We start from the raw sequence: 17,965 nt of genomic DNA on the forward strand, positions 1-17,965 counted from the left end.
ATGTTGACATGCATTTTTTCTAGAAGTTTTTTGAAAGAAATTAACGTTTTAATTATTCCTATGGGCTTACTCAGTGCGAATAAATCAGATGGGCGGAACTAGTAGTTAAGGTACGGATTTACTAAACTCAATAATTTATTTGTGTTTAAAATAATCATTTAAGTATAATCTAATTATTACTATTTAGAGTTGTCATTTTAAAATTCAAAACTTATAAAATTAAAATTTTGACTTATACCCCATAAATCAGACCAATTCGTTTCTAACACGAGAATGATCGGACCGACAAAAAAGTTCAAAATATACTCCATACTATAGTTAGTTGTCAAAATTGAATGCATGAAGCAAGAGATAATTGAGGCCAAATTGATAAAGCTTGAATAATATTTGTACTTAAAATATTCTCACACGGTAAGCATATATCGTTTCGATTGCTTAATTATATTAGTTCACATCTTCCCCATTTAGACATTTTTTTTATGGGAAAATTACCCATTTACACATATTATAATATCATATTTACTAATATTCCATGCCATATGAAAAAAATATCAAAAATCCCTCTTTTTTTTAAATCTCTCCCCATCTCACAGATACATCATATTTTACTTCACAGTATCCTAAATTCACGCCTAATTTCAAGCTTCAGCTTCTTCAGTTTTTTTTTGAATTATAGTCCATCTATTACTCAATTTCAAACTTCTAACTAAGGTATATTCAAGTTTTTCCTTATCTGGAATCCCACTTCATTCTCACCTCCTTTGATTTCCTCTGCTTTCTTCTGTAAATTTTTTTTTTTTTACTCATATTCTTCACTGATACATATGGAATCCGCTCCATCTTTTAGTGTTGGTCTCACACAGTTGAATAAAAATCAAGAAATTCTTGTTTCACCGGGTTCTGATTCATCTTGGGAAGGTTACGACGAGGTTAGATCCAAACATCGTAACGATCCAGCAGTGATGGATAAGCTAGTGCGAAATTGAAGTCGAAATCTCACAAGAAGATTGAAGGGGTTACAACACACCCTAATCTCCTAAAGGTATGAGTTCATCTAAGATATGTATTTTTTATATGTTGATTTTTCTGATATATTTCGATATATATTTGTTAATGTTTCTATTTTGATACTTAAGCTTCTGATATGGTTTTGTTGTTTTTGTTCTGATACATAAGGTATAATATTTTTTATAATTTTCTGATACATCAAGTACTAATACAGATACATAAGGCATTTCTGACTGTTGCATTGTTTATGATACATTAATTTCTAATTTGTATATTGATTTTGAAACCTAAAGGCAAAACAAAGTATCTCATATCAATATACATAAGCTATACATGTATAATGATGAACCATGCATCTGATTTATAAGGTCACTTTTGTATCATATATTCTAATGTATCAGATCAGATGTACAATGTATCAAGTTCAAGTTGTATTTAATCATTTTCCATGTCAATGCAGGGAATGAAGTATGCCATCAAGAAGATGTTATGTATCGACTACAATTCAGTTGAACACTAATACAACAATCTTCAATGTATCAACCCTTAATCTGTCGAATATGTCGAATGATTATGTATCAGCTATTCTCATGTATCAGACTTGAATTTAAGATAAAAATTTATGTATTAGATTCTCATGTATCAAACTTTACATCTTCTAATACATCTACAACCTATATCAATACAAGATGTTATGTATCAAACACAATTCAGTTGAAAACTAATACAACAATCTTGAATGTATAAAACCTTAATCTGTCGAATATGTTGAATGGTTATGTATCAGATTCAAATTTAAGATGAAAGTTTATATATCAGATTCTCATGTATCAATCTTTACTTCTTCTGATACATCTACAACCTATATCAATACAAGATGTTATGTATCAACTACAATTCAGTTGAAAACTAATACAACAATCTTCAATGTATCAAACCTTAATCTGTCGAATATGTCGAATGGTTATGTATCAGCTATTCTCATGTATCAGATTTGAATTTACTATATCACTACCAAGTATTAACTTACAATTAAAATAATTACCAACCATCCATGTATCAATTATTCATATTCAATTACTATGTTGATTCATAAAAATATGTATCAAATACAACCCAGAAACTATTAAAAACTGTGTAGATGTAAGTTTATCAATACATTGGTTTTTTATTTAAGGAAAATAAGGAATGGATATCTCAATTTCGCAAAATCAGATGTTAATCATCTTACTCCTACCAGATAATTCAACTAAAGCCGAAGGTAGCATGGGCAGAATACAACCCATAAACTGTTAAAAGCTGTGTAGCATGATCAATTCAGCAGCAATTGTTGCTTTTAGATTCAAGTAAGATATATTGTCGCCCACTACGATTTCATCACTTTTGTATCGTTCATAAATCACCTCGGATTGCCAAACTCCTGAATGTTTCAGTAGTATCGGGATATTCATCTCGATTCGCTTGATGAAATTCGAATTTTGGATTGAAGTTTATGGTCGATGTTATGCTCTGTTTTTTGAGTTTTTCACATCACTCATAATTGTTACGATTTGTTTGGATTATTTCCCTTATTTAGCAAAGTAATTGATTGAAACAAGGAATCCTAACTGAAAGTACGTTACTATCCATTAATTATTCTACACCCAAAACGTGATGTATCAGAAGAACCTGTAATGTATCAGGAATTTGGGAAAAATCAGGAAAATTGAGTAATTTAAAAAAAAAATGAAGAATAAGTTGTAATTGAGCTTTTTCACTATGAGATTTAGGTAAAGTTTACTTTTTTATTCCCTTTTTATCAACTGTCACTTGATTCTAGTCCGCCCAAATTACCTCGAGCTAATAAGTCACACAAGAAGTTGCAAGTTAATTTGACTTTTCTACTTAATCTTATGAGTAATGGTTTTCCAAATTGAGTTTTTGCTTTAATTAAGTTTACTACGTAGAAGATCATATATAATTAATATAAGATATTTGGTGATAAAGAGGCAAATAATCAATATATATACCTAAACCGACAGAAATCATATAATAAGTGAAGGGACTATAAGTTGGACAAAAAAGGGTCAAAATTCCTCTTATTAAATTAGTTACATTCAAGATAATGTTTTAAATAACGAAAAAAGTGAATGTGTATTTCCTTTAATATTTGCCTGGCATATATTTATTCCAAAGCAAGTGTGATTGTTCAATGAATACAAGAACAGTAGAGTAGGTCTAGCTTTGTCTTAATTTCATTATGAGAAAGCGGCTTGAAAAAAATAAATATTAGAACTTCAAAATAGCAAGAATTCCAATTAATTTAAATTATCTTCTTGTAAAGAACAATGGTCAGACCAAGTATCAATTGAAATAAGTTTGAATGTTAGAGAACATAATAATATTCAAGTTGGGAGGTGCAAAGATATTCAAAACTCCTAGCTTGGATATAAGGTGTTTATGTTGAACTCTAGACACTCCTTTGGTTAATACATCTGCAAGTCGTTTCTGAGTTGACAGATAGTTCACTTTGATCAAATCTTGTTGTAACATTTCTCTAATGAAGTGACAATCTATTTCTATGTGCTTTGTCCTTTCATGGTATACTGGATTTGCTGCAATCTGAATTGTAGTCTTGCTATCACTATACACTTGCACTGGCAACTTGACTTCAGCCTCTACTTCTTTTAGCATTCCAAGCAACCATACCAATTCTAATACAGTAGAAGCCATGCTCCTATACTCAGCCTCAGCTAAGCTCCTTGATACTGTGGGTTGCTTCTTGGCCTTCCATGATACCAAAGACTTTCCAATCTTAATCATGTAACTTGTAACAGACTTTCTGGTGAGTGTACAAAAGGCCCAATCTGCATCACAAAATGTGGTAACCTAATTATCTGAGCAACTGGACAGTAGTATGCCTTGTCCAGGTTGCCTCTTTAAGTACCTGACTACTCTCAATGCAGCATCCAAGTGTGACCTTTTTGGTTGATGTAGAAACTGACTCAATGTCTGAGTACTGAAAACTATGTCTGGCCTTTGTCATATTGAGATACAAGAGCTTGTCTATCGATCTTTGATACATTGTTTGATCTACTAAGGGATCATCTGATTCTTCTTGCTTCTTATTCACATGCTCATCATACTGTTTTGATGTTAATTTGATATTAACATTTATAGGTGTTCCTGCAGGCTTAGCTACTTTCATGTCTGTCTCTGCTATAAGTTCAAAAGCATACTTTTTCTGATGCATTAGTATTCCTTCTGTTGACCTAGTAAATTCAATTTCCAAAAAATATTTGAGTTCCCTCAAGTCTTTCATCTTAAAAGCCTGTTGTAAAGCCTTTTTTGTTTCTTCTATCAACTTCAGACTGTTGCCAGTTATCAACATGTCATCTACATATACAAGCACAATTACAATTCCTTCTATTAATTTATTGATGAACAAAGAATAATTATATTGACTCTGTTTAAACTTGAGATCAATAAGAGCTTCAGTAAGCTTGTGATTCCACTGCCTTGGGGCTTGCTTGAGTCCATATAAGGACTTTTTCAGTCTGCACACCTTCTCCCCTTGACTGACAAACCCCTGAGGAAGGTGCATATAGATTTTGTTGACACCCAATTTTGGCCCTCCACAACGTAATTTAAAGAATCGAGTTCCTTCAATTTTAAAACAATTCGCTTGAGAAAAATTAAATAAATATATAAAAAAGAATAAAAAAATAATAAATAAATAAAAACGATATATATATATATATATTACTTTTATCATTATTTGAGAATCATCTCAAAAAAAAGAATATTTATCTTAAATTAAATACTTTGTAATTAGTTTGGCCTAGTTAATAGACCCATATTTCAAGTTAATTATTCTACTTTATTAAAATTAAGAAGTTTGTTAATTAATTGATGTTTACTCATCTTATTGTCATTTTAGCTTTCTTTAATTTTAAATAAATTAAAATAATTAGATTTTATAAAAATTGAAATATTTTAAAGTTATTTTAAAATAATTTTTGGTCATCTTTATTGTTTTAAGATAATGTATATAGTTTGCATAATTATTACCCTTTTAGTAATATTCAAAATTGACCAATAACAAAGATTTTTTTTTATTTATTAATTATTTCATAAATTAGTTACAATTAGGTTAATTATTTTATTTTGTAAAGAATTAGGAAATTGATATTAATTCGTCTTATTTGATTTTTTTAAAACCGAATTCACTAATTAATTTTATGTTTCATTTCTTCCAATAACCAACACAAAATTAATATTATATTAACAACATTTTAATTCTTCCATTTATACCATCCCCCAAATTTTCACATCTCATTCTATCTATATACTGCACATAAACTAATTTACACCTCGCTATAATAAAATAATTTCTCAATTTATATACTTTACAAATTTCTCTTTTTCAATATATATATATATATATATATATATATATATATATATATATATATATATATATATATATATATATATATATATATATATATATATTAATAACCCACGCGTGCCCCCCCTTCCATTTTCCTTTTTCAGAAAATATATATATATATATATATATATATATATATATATATATATATATATATTAATACCCCATGCGTGGCACCTCCCCATTTCCCTTTTTCAGAATATAATATTAACATATTCCCTGCACTATATACTAATGTTATATTCTCCATATCCCTATTAATATTATATATTAATAATATAATCTTTGCATCCACGCATGCATATCCCTATACTAATATTCCGCGTACCCCGCCCACACCTCTTTGTCCCCTCTTAAAATATATATTCATCCGATTAAAAATTAAAAATAGAATAATAATAATAATAATAATAATAATAAATTATAAATAAATAATACTCGCTCATCATCCTTTGTCTCTGCACTATATATATGCATTATTATATTTATTTACTATTATTATTATTAGTAGTATTAGTATTAGTATTTTTTATTTACTGTTATTATTATTATTATCGTTATTATTGTTGTTATTATTATTGTTTGTTATTTTTATTATGATCATTATTTTATTCTTCTTATTACTGTTATTATTATTATTATAGCTATTATTATTGCTATTATTATTATCATTATTATAATTATTATTACTATTATCATTATTATAATTATTATTACTATTATCATTATTATAATTATTATTACTATCATCATTATTATAATTATTATTACTATTATCATTACTATTATCATTATTACTATTATCGTTGTTGTTGTTGTTGTTGTTGTTGTTGCTACAACTTTTATTAGTATTGTTATTACTATTGTATGTTAAATTTGCTTATGTGATTTGAATATATTCTCAATCTTGAATGCAATAGCTAACATTATATAGATGTTTGAGTTTGGGTACCTCTAATAAGAAATGGGTCATCGTAATGACAGTTTTCCATTTTTTCTTTTTGTATAAAAGAGATCAGTATTTTTCTTTAAGACCAAGCTATTAGTAAAAAATATTTTTTCAAAACAAGCACTTATTTCATGCGTAAAGCTTATATTTTAGTGTATTTTTTTGTATAATATTTCATGTTCATTTTTATTTTCAAAATTTTTGAGCAATCTTTCTAATTTTAATTATTTAACCCAAGTCTGGTCGGTAATCTTTTTTAACGAATCTTAAAGGATGCTTAACCCCTCCCCTTTAGGATAACTAGAACCCTTACCTAGAATCACATAAGTTAAATAGACCACTAATTGAAGTTTATTTTTTAACAACAAATTAGTTAATTATTTAGGTATCCTAATTTACCTTAAAATAATTAGGTGACGACTTCTTAAAATTAAATAATATAGGAATCATCAATATGTTGTACACCGTTTGACCTCGAGTTAAAATGGGGTATAACAGATTTTATCATCCAAATCTCCTTGAAGAAATGCATTGAAGACATCCATCTGTTGAATATGCCATTGTTTGGAGGCTGCAAGAGACAATATAGATCTCACTATAACCATCTTCACAAATGGAGGGAAAGTTTCTTTGTAATCAATCCCTTCTTGCTGACTATACCCCTTTGCAACCAAAACCCTTCTATTTCTCATGTAGATTTGTACACAACTTTATAAATTTACCTGCAACCAATAGGTCTCTTTCCTGGTGGTAAGTCAGTGATCTCCCAGGTCTTGTTACTTTCCAAAGCTTGAATCTCAGCTTGCATAGCATCAAGCCAGATAGGGTCCTTAATAGCTTCTGAATAACTATTGGGTTCTGTCACAGTAGGGGTAGCAACAATATAACACTAATAGGAAGGGGCTAGATGAGAGTATCTTACATAGTTAAACAAGGGATACTGCACATATGTGGTGGTAGTGAGGGACACAAAATGCTTCAACCAAGTAGGAGCTTATTTAGGCTTAGTAGACCTTCTAGTAATAGGAGGAACTCCCTTAGAGGAAGAATGAGTAAGGACCGATTCTTCAAGGCCAGCTACATTAGTAGGCATACTTGGGAGTTCAGTATTATCAAGTACCTCAGAAGAATCAAGATTCACAGCATTCTGCTCCACAGTAGCCTGTACCTCATTTGTAATTACACCTTCTGATGATGCAGTGGTACTTCTGAGTGACAAAGGAAAAGGCTGCATGAACTCTTGAATATCTTCTCCTAACTCCTAACATATGTCTACAAACAGATGTTGCGTGGCATGACTATCAGAAGCTACAAAAGGAAATATATCTTCCCTGAAAATAACATCTCTACTTGTAAAGAAGGATCTGGTAGTTAGATCAAATAAAATATATCCTTTTTGTACTTCAGAGTAACCCATGTGAACTGCAGACCTTGATCTGGGCATTAGTTTATCATGTTCAGTGAGATTCTTAGCAAACACCAGGCATCCAAGTGTCTTCAACTGAGATAACATTGGTTTGATGCCATATAGCCTTTCAAAAGGAGTGTGATACTCAAGTACACTACTGGGTAACCTGTTAATTAAATAAGTTGCAGCTAATACATAGTGTCCCCAATACTTAATAGGTATTTTAGCTTGAAACCTTAAAGCTCTTGTTACTCTAACAGATGTATGTGCTTTCTCTCAGCAACATCATTTTGCTGAGGGGTATAGGGACAAGACCTTTGATGGATAATTTCCAAATCAGTAAATATGTTAGCACACACTGAATTGAAAAATTCTATGCTATTGTCAGATCTTAGGACTTTGACTTGTTTGTCAAATTGATTTCTAACATAATGGAAAAACATTCAAAGAGATACACACACATCTGACTTCTGTTTAAGTAGAAATAACCAGGTCATTCTGGAGAAATCATCAACTATTGTAAGAAAGTACTTATTGCCATCAAAGGTAGCTATATTATAGGGTCCCCAGAGACCAACATATTGTTACACCCCACCCTTTTTAAACTCGGAATGTCTCATAAGTTCCTTGGACATTATCATGTGAGCCGTATATGCTACGACACTATCAAACAACTCCAAGGAAAGGAGAATGTGATACCCCATAGTAGGGAAGGTTGGAAATAGGGTTATGAGAAGTCAAAAGAAGTTGGAGGACAAGTAAGGAGTCGTGGGACTCGACTTACCTACGTAAGTTACTAACTTAGAATTCCTACACACTTAAGCTAATTGAGTACCATCGAGCTTAAGTAGCAAGGATTACACGGGTTCTTAAAATAAGACGAGATTACTAACCCATGAGAAAGAAAAAAAAATGACATGTGGGAGCCTAGGAAGGCGACACATGGCAGCACCTCAAGCAAGCAGGTGACCTACCTGCTTGGGGTCAAGTAGGTAACCCACCTGCTTGGGGGAGGTAGACCCTACTGCCACGTGGCAGCACCCTATTGGCAGCATGCATATGTGGCCCAATAAGGGCTAGACACATGTCACCCTATGGGGATGACATGTGTCACCTCCAAAGCCATCCTATATATGTACATTAAGTGACTAAGGAATTCATTCCTTATCTTAAAACTTAGCCAAAAGCTGAAAAAGCTTGAGAGCAAAAGAACATAGCTACGGATGGCTCCTTTTCAAGGTAAGTTCCAATTTTCCTTCGTGAATTAATTATCTACGGGGTTCATCAACACGTGGAGTTGTATATATGTATCTTACAGTGTCTACGGAATTAATTCTTCAGCTTGAAACTTGAGAGAAAGTTGAAAGAACAAAGAGGAAAAATGTTAAAAACTAGTAAACAAACCCATTTTTAGAGGAGACAGTTGTTAGTAATATTGGTATAACTTCTTGTGTATAGCTTTGTTTCGGGTGATTCAATATGTTTTGGAAAGTTATTTCATAGGTCTATAACTTTAATTTATACTTTAAAATCCATTTTGGCTTTTAGATTCTCGAAAAAGGGTAATGAAGTGTAGATGAGGTACTGCCCAGATTTTGGTTTTGGAAATCTTACACGGACTGTTGTTGGTATTTTGGGCATATCTTTTTGTACAAAATTGATGTAGGGGTGATTCGAAATTTTATACGACCCTAAGACACATGTCTATAACTTTCATGAGGACATAAATCCTGTTTCCCTCCATTACCCCTTCGAAATGAAGCGACAAGGTAAAACAGTAAGTTGTCCAAAATTCACATTTTGATAGTTTTGAGTGAGTTGTTGCTGCAGGGGTGTAATGTATTATTGCAGGGCCTAAATGCATTCTAAAAGGGGTGTGGATGTTGCTGGTTGCAACCACACGACCCCTCGTTTCGTATAATGAAAGGCGTTATAGAATAAAGACTAGACGCCCTATTTGATATCATCTTTTTGAATGAGTCATTTGGAGTTTATATTGTATATTGTTGGTGTGTATTGCTGCAGGTTGTTGTTGTTGGTTGGCTGTAGCTCTTAAGGACCTAATTGGAAATTTGGATAGGGCATATTATAGGGGAGGTGCTGCCCAATTTTCGGTAACGCCTTAACTAATTAAAGGACTAGTCGAAGAAATGAACAAGGAAATAGATTCCATGAATACTAAGGTGCAACTGAAAGTGCTGGAAAGTCTGGAGTGGTTGATATTCACATTACTTTCACGTTGAATAGGTCCAAAGGACGACGAGGCGAATAGGATAAAGAGTAACTCATAAAAGGTATGTAAAGCTTTCTCTTGGCATGTTTTGGTATAAGCTCGTACAGCTATCTTTCTTTCCTTTTGGCAATGTTTAGCCTTAAGTGAATTGTATATGAAGTGCGGGGATAATTCCATTCCCAGAATTTCGAGTATGCCTCATAACCCCTATCCATTGTTCAGTATTAGAGATCCTGTAAAGATTAAATATTGCCTAGTAGGGCTTCTAGGTGTCAGAATGTAGTGTATGGGAAGCTATTTCTCATTTCCATTGAGATGTATTTGATACGAAAATAAGATTACGATGCCATAATGGTTCTGTCAAGCCCCGGGAGGGTATCCTAGACGTAATCAACACTTAGAAACCATTTCTCGCTCCCAAGCGAACCACATAGCCTGATCACACATCCGTTCATTCGTTCAATCAGCGGAAGTTTTAAAAATAATTTGGCGGGCAATCCAAATTAACGCTCTAACTCAAGAAAGAAAGGTCATGAGCCAACAAATCAAACTCCGATCTTTGTCATTAAAATAGTTTGACAAAAATATTTCAAGAAAAGAAAATACTCAATCGACCCATCACTATTTAGTCTATGAAGCCTCTATCACTACTATCTATTTGGTGCTAATGACATGTTCATGACTACCTCAAACCAAAATGAAAAGGGCTAACTCGATGCAAGAATGATATAAATGGTGTCCTCCGAATGTAGGGAAGGACTCACCAATATGTTCAGTATGTATAGATCCTTAATGATTCTCCTATTAACGATCTCCTAAACCTGTCTCTGTATCATGAAACGATGCAGGTCCAAATGAATGTCAGTACATGGAATGTACGAATATGTAAGATGATAGAATGGAACATACCTCAAGGAAGAATAACATCGGTCCACATATCTCAAATCAGAAAGATAAGAGAGACTCAAATAAGGCGTCATAAGTCTAAAGTAAGAATACATTTTTAGACAAAGATCAAACATATACCATACAGTCCAATCCAATCATATACACTCAACTCAACATTCAACTCAACAATCAGTTCAAAGGACTCAACTCAGTAAATATGCAAATTAAATTATGCAACGTTTTACAATTCAACTCAAAGGACTCAACTCAATAAATATGTAACAACTCACTCAAGTATCCTAAGTCTAAACAAGAATATGATTTAGATGGGACCAATCACATACCATTCAACTCACTCTGACTTAGAGTACTACCAAGACCTATTTGGGAGTTTTTCTTAACTGACAACCATCACTTATGAGCCAGTGCAAGTACAACAAACCGACGTTGTTGCCGCGTCCGTTCATACTTTGCCAGGGTATGAACGAATCAACCAATCATGGATCCAATCCAACCAAGTCCTATAATGTCAGGACAAACATCTCGGGGAAACATCCGACTTTAACGGTTCAATCCCTCCCTACATTTGGCGACGTAGTTATTGGGTTCGAGTATGGACTATACTCTTGCCCAATTCGATGCTCGATACTCCTCCCAAGACTCAATGCTCATAAAACTTCATCCAATCAACTCAATTAAATCACATCAACAAGTCTCATTTCAACCTTGTCAACTCATCAACTCCATCATGATCTAATCTCTCTCAATCATACTATCCGATCAATCTCAATCATATCTTTCAAAGAAATTTAAATGCACGTTTATAGCAACATATAGACATAACCAATCATTTCCTCCATCCATTGAGAAATCTTTGAGACTCCTCACAACTTCAAGACTTTAAATCGACACTTTATAATAGGCAACATTTTTAAGAAGATAGCATCTTTTATCATAATCTACATAATTAAGAAGATCAATAAAATATATTTAACAACTCATCTTCATCAACTCATACTCGCATAAAGGCCCATTTTAAGAACTTTTTAGCTCAACAACATCAACACATATAGAGTCAAACAAAATAGGGGACAAAGCTCATACAAACAAAATCACATGGTTAAAGAGATCAATAAGACATATTAACAAGTAAAATGCTCAACTCATTTATAATCAAAATACTCGTGTTCAAAATAATTAAAAGACTCCTCAACTCAACTCATGCTTAAACTCTTTTTAAATCATAGATGAAAATAATCATTTCTTAAACTCAAAAATAGTGTATAAATAGTTTAGGCAAAAATGCTCACAAATCATTTATTTAAAACTCCTTCTCAAAAGATCCTTTATTTTCAAAAATACTCATAAGACTCCAATCCGCTCCATCACATAACATCCTCATCAATATACCTCTTCATCAATCATTCTACACATATTAAATAAGCACCATTCACGTCATCACTCACACCGTTATCAAAACATTATCATCACATCTTCATTATATATTATCATTTGCATCATCGTCAAACATTACCTTCACATCATTGTCAAGTATCTTCATCACATCAATCATCAAACATCTACTCTAAAATCCTTATTTTTGTCCTATGTTTATTTTATAGAAGCAAATGGACATTCTTAACTAACTAATTCATTCTTTTCATTCCAATTAATGCATATATACACACAACTATCCATCTCAACCTCAAGACATTTATGATAAGAAATCTCATCTTGGGTTCATGTGAATGAAATATGAACCCATACTCTCAACAAAACTCAACTCAAGAATATCGTTAATACCTATAAATCTATATACAAAGATACATTTGTAGTTAATAATATGAAAAATAACTATTTAGTAACTCAAGTCATTAAAATCATCAATCAACCATTTGTATCTAAAAACATTCCTTAGTTTAGGGAAAACTTTTAAGAAAACATTTCTAGAAGGTGCAACTCTTTCACAACTCTTAACCAACACATCTATGGGCATATGGAAAAACTCAATCCATATTTTAGGTTAGCCTTACATACCTTGTTTGAATACTTTGAAGGAACTTGATGTTAGGTCTTCAATGGAAGGCTTAAATTCTTGAACCTCTTGAAGGCACCCTTTATTGGAGATGGATTTGGGGGAAGAAGAAGAAGAAGAGAGGGAAAATTTCTAGGGCTTTTTAGAGAGAGTGAGAGAAGCTAAAAATAATGGTCCAAAATACTCAAGGATGGTGTTTATATAATTTGAAAAAAGTCCAAGTTGCCCCTCTTTCAAAAAATCTGGAAATTTGGGCAAAAGTCTTGCTGGCGCTATAGTGGCGCGTCGCGCCACTGCAGAGCCAAGCCAAAATAGGCTTAAAACCCTGCACATCTAATAGTGGCGCGTCGCGCCAAGCTCCAAACTACTGAGGCTATTTTCTAGCGCTATAGTGGCGTGGGGCGCCACTAGAGCGCCAAGCCTAAATTTTGCCCAGGCCAGAATATTCCTGCAGTACTAGTCTGTAGTAACATGGCCATAACTTTTGACTCCAAACTCCAAAAATTGCAATCTTGGTGGAGTTGGAAAGAAAACTCGAAGACCTTTAATTTGGTAGGTTGTGGTCCACCCAGTTCTTTATATCCTAGGAGATATGGTCATTTGAAATTGACCCTTATACTAACTCGTCAAGGTTTGGGATGTGACTACCCAAGCCTGTAATCTCACTTTGAAGGACCATACTGACAAGGTAGAAATTAGAAAATTAGCAGTTCTATAAACATCTCATTGTGTTGTATCAGTGCCCCCAGTAACCTAGATAAAGTTGAAATATCTTGTCTTTGCTAGAGTTTGGAATTTGACTGATGAAAGTTGAATTACCTATGGAACATTAGATTAGCTTGCTTTCAAATTATTGAAAGAAACAGATTCATCGTCTTGCTATGTTTGACACAGGTTCAAGCTGAAGCACTTTGTTGTTGTTGCATGTTGTTGCCTTTTAGTTTTAGGTTTTATTTTAAGATGGTTTTGTGGCTACTTATCTTGTAAAAAAAGTGTTTGCATTTGTGTTGATCTTATAAGATGCAGAAATTTGGGTATTACCGAATACCGTACCGAACCGAATTTTTATTTACCGATTACCGAATTACCGAACCGAAGTTTGAAAGTTCGGTATTTGGTATATACTTTGAATTACCGATTACCGAATTATCGAATCTAAATTTTGAAAATACCGAACCGAATACCGAATGCCCACCCCTATGTTAAGGAGGTAACAAATGTACAGGCTCCAAGTCTTAAAGACTGTACGAGACTAAGTGTTCTTGATTTCATAAATGATTTGGCCCTATGTTAATACATGTCTAGGGTCCCCGAGATTACCTTTGAGGCAGCCCATAATGGCATTTAGAGGACACTCGAGATGACTACACCGTTACTCAGGTCCTCAAACAAAAGCTTAACTGTCTTATTTTTTCAAGTCTCTGATAATGATTTAAATTGCATATAGTTACTCACTATTCTACTCGTGTATACTATAGCACTTCTTTCACCGAGTCCCGGGCTGGGAATAGTAATCATGCATAATTCACTGTATTGTCCACCGAGCCCCTCACTAGAGGGCCGGGATACGTATGTATATATATATATGATGATGTGTTGTAATAAAGTGGTGATGGCACTGGGGCCATGATTTTTTACAGAGGTGATTCACCGGACCCCTGAAAGGGGTCGGCTATATGATATGATTCGAACATGCATATTTTTGTAATTCACAAAGTACAAGTACAGGTTTCTGATTTGATATCTTATCCCCTGTTCCTCTATCTCAGATATATTTCCAGTTGTATTATGTTATGTTTTACATACTCAGTACATATATCGTACTGACCCCCTTTCTTCGGAGGGCTGCGTTTCATGCCCGCAGGTACAGATACAGGTTTTGGAGTCCATCAGCCTGGGATTCCGCTCAGCTCAGCTGGAGGAGGCTCCATTGTATTGCAGCCTAGTTTTTGATACTAACCATTGATGTATAGGATTGTTTTGTCTATTCAGGGGTACGGCGGGGGCCTTGTCCCACCACATGTTGTCGTTAATATTTTTAGAGGTCTGTAGACATGTATATGTGGGTTGTATATGTCAGTTTGGTTCAGCTAGGTCTATATGATATATTGTATATGTTGTTATATTATGGCAGCCTTGTCGACTTGCGTGCCCTGTCATGTTGTGATACAAACCAAAAGGGCTACAGGTATATATAAATATTATCGCCTAGTGGGGCTCTGTTACATAATATTATTTTATTTATAGTTCAATGTGACCACAGCTGATAGATAAGTGTACGGGGGGTCCAGGTCGTACCCCATTCGTGATCTACGGGGTTGGGTCGTGAAAGAAGTGGTATCAAGTCAAAACTGCTATTACTTCTGATACTACTCGAAGGAAAAACAAGTCTTGTTTTTTTGGCAAAAGGACAAACTAAGCACTTAGACACTTTAAACATGCTTTGTTTATTTATATCAAACATCTTAGCAAGTACTATTGAGGACACATGTCCAAGTCTTTTATGTCATAGCTCTATATCTGACTCCTGAATCTTTGCATGAACTTTATCCACAGCAAATCCAGTCTCCTGAAAATCAATGATATTTCTTTGAGTTAGTGTGCTCCACAATAGATACAAACCTCCTTCTTCTTTACCAACTTCCTTCACCTTCCCAGTGTAGAGCTCCTGGAAAACATAGAAGTCAGGGAAGAAGGAGACTAAACATCTTAATCCCTTTGTGATTATGCTGACAGACATGAGATTATACTTGAACTCAGGTATATGAAATACATTGGTAATCACACTTCTAGCTGATAAACTACAAAAACCAATATGAGTCACTTTAATAGTACCACTATTTGGCAAACAAAGATCTTTAGGAACAGCCAGCTTTAACACAGAACCTTTTGTCAGCATATCTAGACTGGAAACCATATGATTTATTGCACCTGTATCTACAATTCATACTTCAATATTTGCATTAACAAATAAGGTTTTACCTGCTGTATTTTTCATATTGCAATAAGATGTAGTGGCCTCTGATTTCTGATTCATCATGTTGAGAATATGTTCATACTGATCCTTTATGAATGTACAACCCTGAAGTAACTGCCTCACATTTTTCACAACTTAACTTATAGGCTTAGTATGTGTAGTCACCTCAACTGAAGCTCCGTTAATGCTTTGTTGATGATCATATTTCCTTCCCTACACTGGTGTATAAGCATCACTCACATTTGTGTTTAGACCATAGGAGAAATGAACCTGAACTGGTTGCTGAGTTTGACCAGAAGAACCTTTTGAATCAGCATAAGCAGTGTTTGCACTTTCTACCTTTCTCTTGGACTTGAAATCAGGTGGATATCTGTAATGACCTTGAGGGTGATTTTCGTAAATTTGTACAAAACACGCGTGAACAGTAACACGCGTGAACAGTAACACGCGTGAACAGTAACCTTTTGGGCAGAAAATGCCCCTTTCTTCTCATTTCAATATTTTTCAACATTTGTTTGAGTTCTTGAACTCCTTGAGGTGATTTGAGAAGAGATTTTCGAGGCAAAGTGTTGGGTAAGTGATTTTTGACCTAAAACCTTCCTTTTTCATTAAGTTTTTGACGATTTTAACTCTTAAATTTTTGTTTCAAACACCAAAAATCCTTGTTTCTTCCCTAATCCGAATTTAAGGAAAATTGTGATTTCCAACTCGTTTTGAGCTCTATTTTTATGGGTTTTTCAACCATGAGTTTCTTATTACCAATAGAATGGGATTTTTCAATAAATTTACAGATTTGACCCTTTTCGAAAATAGTTAATTTTTGGACCATTTTACCCCCGGTTCCGAAACCTATCAATATGGGTGTCATTGGACTCCTTGTGACGTGTATGTTTCATTGTTGATAGTGGATTGTCATTCCGGGCGCTGAATTCGAGATTTGCTTGTCCGGTGGAGGTATTTGAGTGCGGTTTCGGCAATTGAGGTAGGTTTGGCTATCTTTCTTTGAGATTGAGATGGGGTAATTAGTCATTCATATGTTATAGACTTTGGAATGGGGTTGTAGTATGAGTTGAGAATGTTATATATATTGTGATGTCCGTGTGGAGGCTTATTTATTAATGTGTTGCCGTGACGGGGTTTATTTGTATTACATAGCCCGTGTGGGGGCCTTATTTGTTATCTTATTTGCTTTGAGAGCATGTGAATTATGATTTGCCTAAGAGAGAGGCTTGAGTATATTATTTGACTTGTGATGCCGCCTGAGAGATTGAGTTGGGGTTTTTGAGCATACTTGGGTATTAAAATATTGTTGAGAAAGGGGTGAATATTTAAATGAAAGTGTGTTCTTCCCGTTACTATTTATTGAGGGTGAATATCATGTGTAGGTTAAGTTTTGAGAACTTTGAACCTTATACCACATGTGAGTTGATTATTACTTCCATGCATATGTGTTTTGATGCATTCATCCTCATTCATCATATCATGAAACATGGGAAGTTGAGAAATATGGAAATTCTTTTTGAGAAAGAAAATGAAACACCTTTAAACCTTTGTATCTTGAGTCCCTGACCGAGGCAGTTTTCCGGCAGGGTAGTGGATGCATTATGATCCTAACCTTTGTATCTTGAGTCCCTGACCGAGGCAGTTTTCCGGCAGGGTAGTGGATGCATTGTGATCCCTTGACCACGAGGAGGTGGCAAGGATAATGAGATATTGTGATTGAGGTATATGGTCTGCGAGACCCCCATGGGTCCTGCTTCGTAGCACAGCTCGGCAGGTGTATACGACAGGCTGTGCGACAGTCTTGATTCCACCGTACCACCACATCATTGCATCATCATATTGCATTGCATTGCATTGACATTTGTGCTTCTTGAATTATTTGATTAATTGTGATTATGAGTTGTTATTATACTTTATTCGTGCCATTATATATATAAACTGGCGGCACCGATATCGAAGTGAGACTTTTCTATATGCAGGTGGAAGCGTTCCTTAGTTTATTTCATAGGTTTGATTAATTCCTTATACTCAG

The sequence above is a fragment of the Solanum dulcamara genome, chromosome 11 (genome assembly GCF_947179165.1).
Source record: "Solanum dulcamara chromosome 11, daSolDulc1.2, whole genome shotgun sequence".
Lineage (NCBI taxonomy): Eukaryota > Viridiplantae > Streptophyta > Magnoliopsida > Solanales > Solanaceae > Solanum > Solanum dulcamara.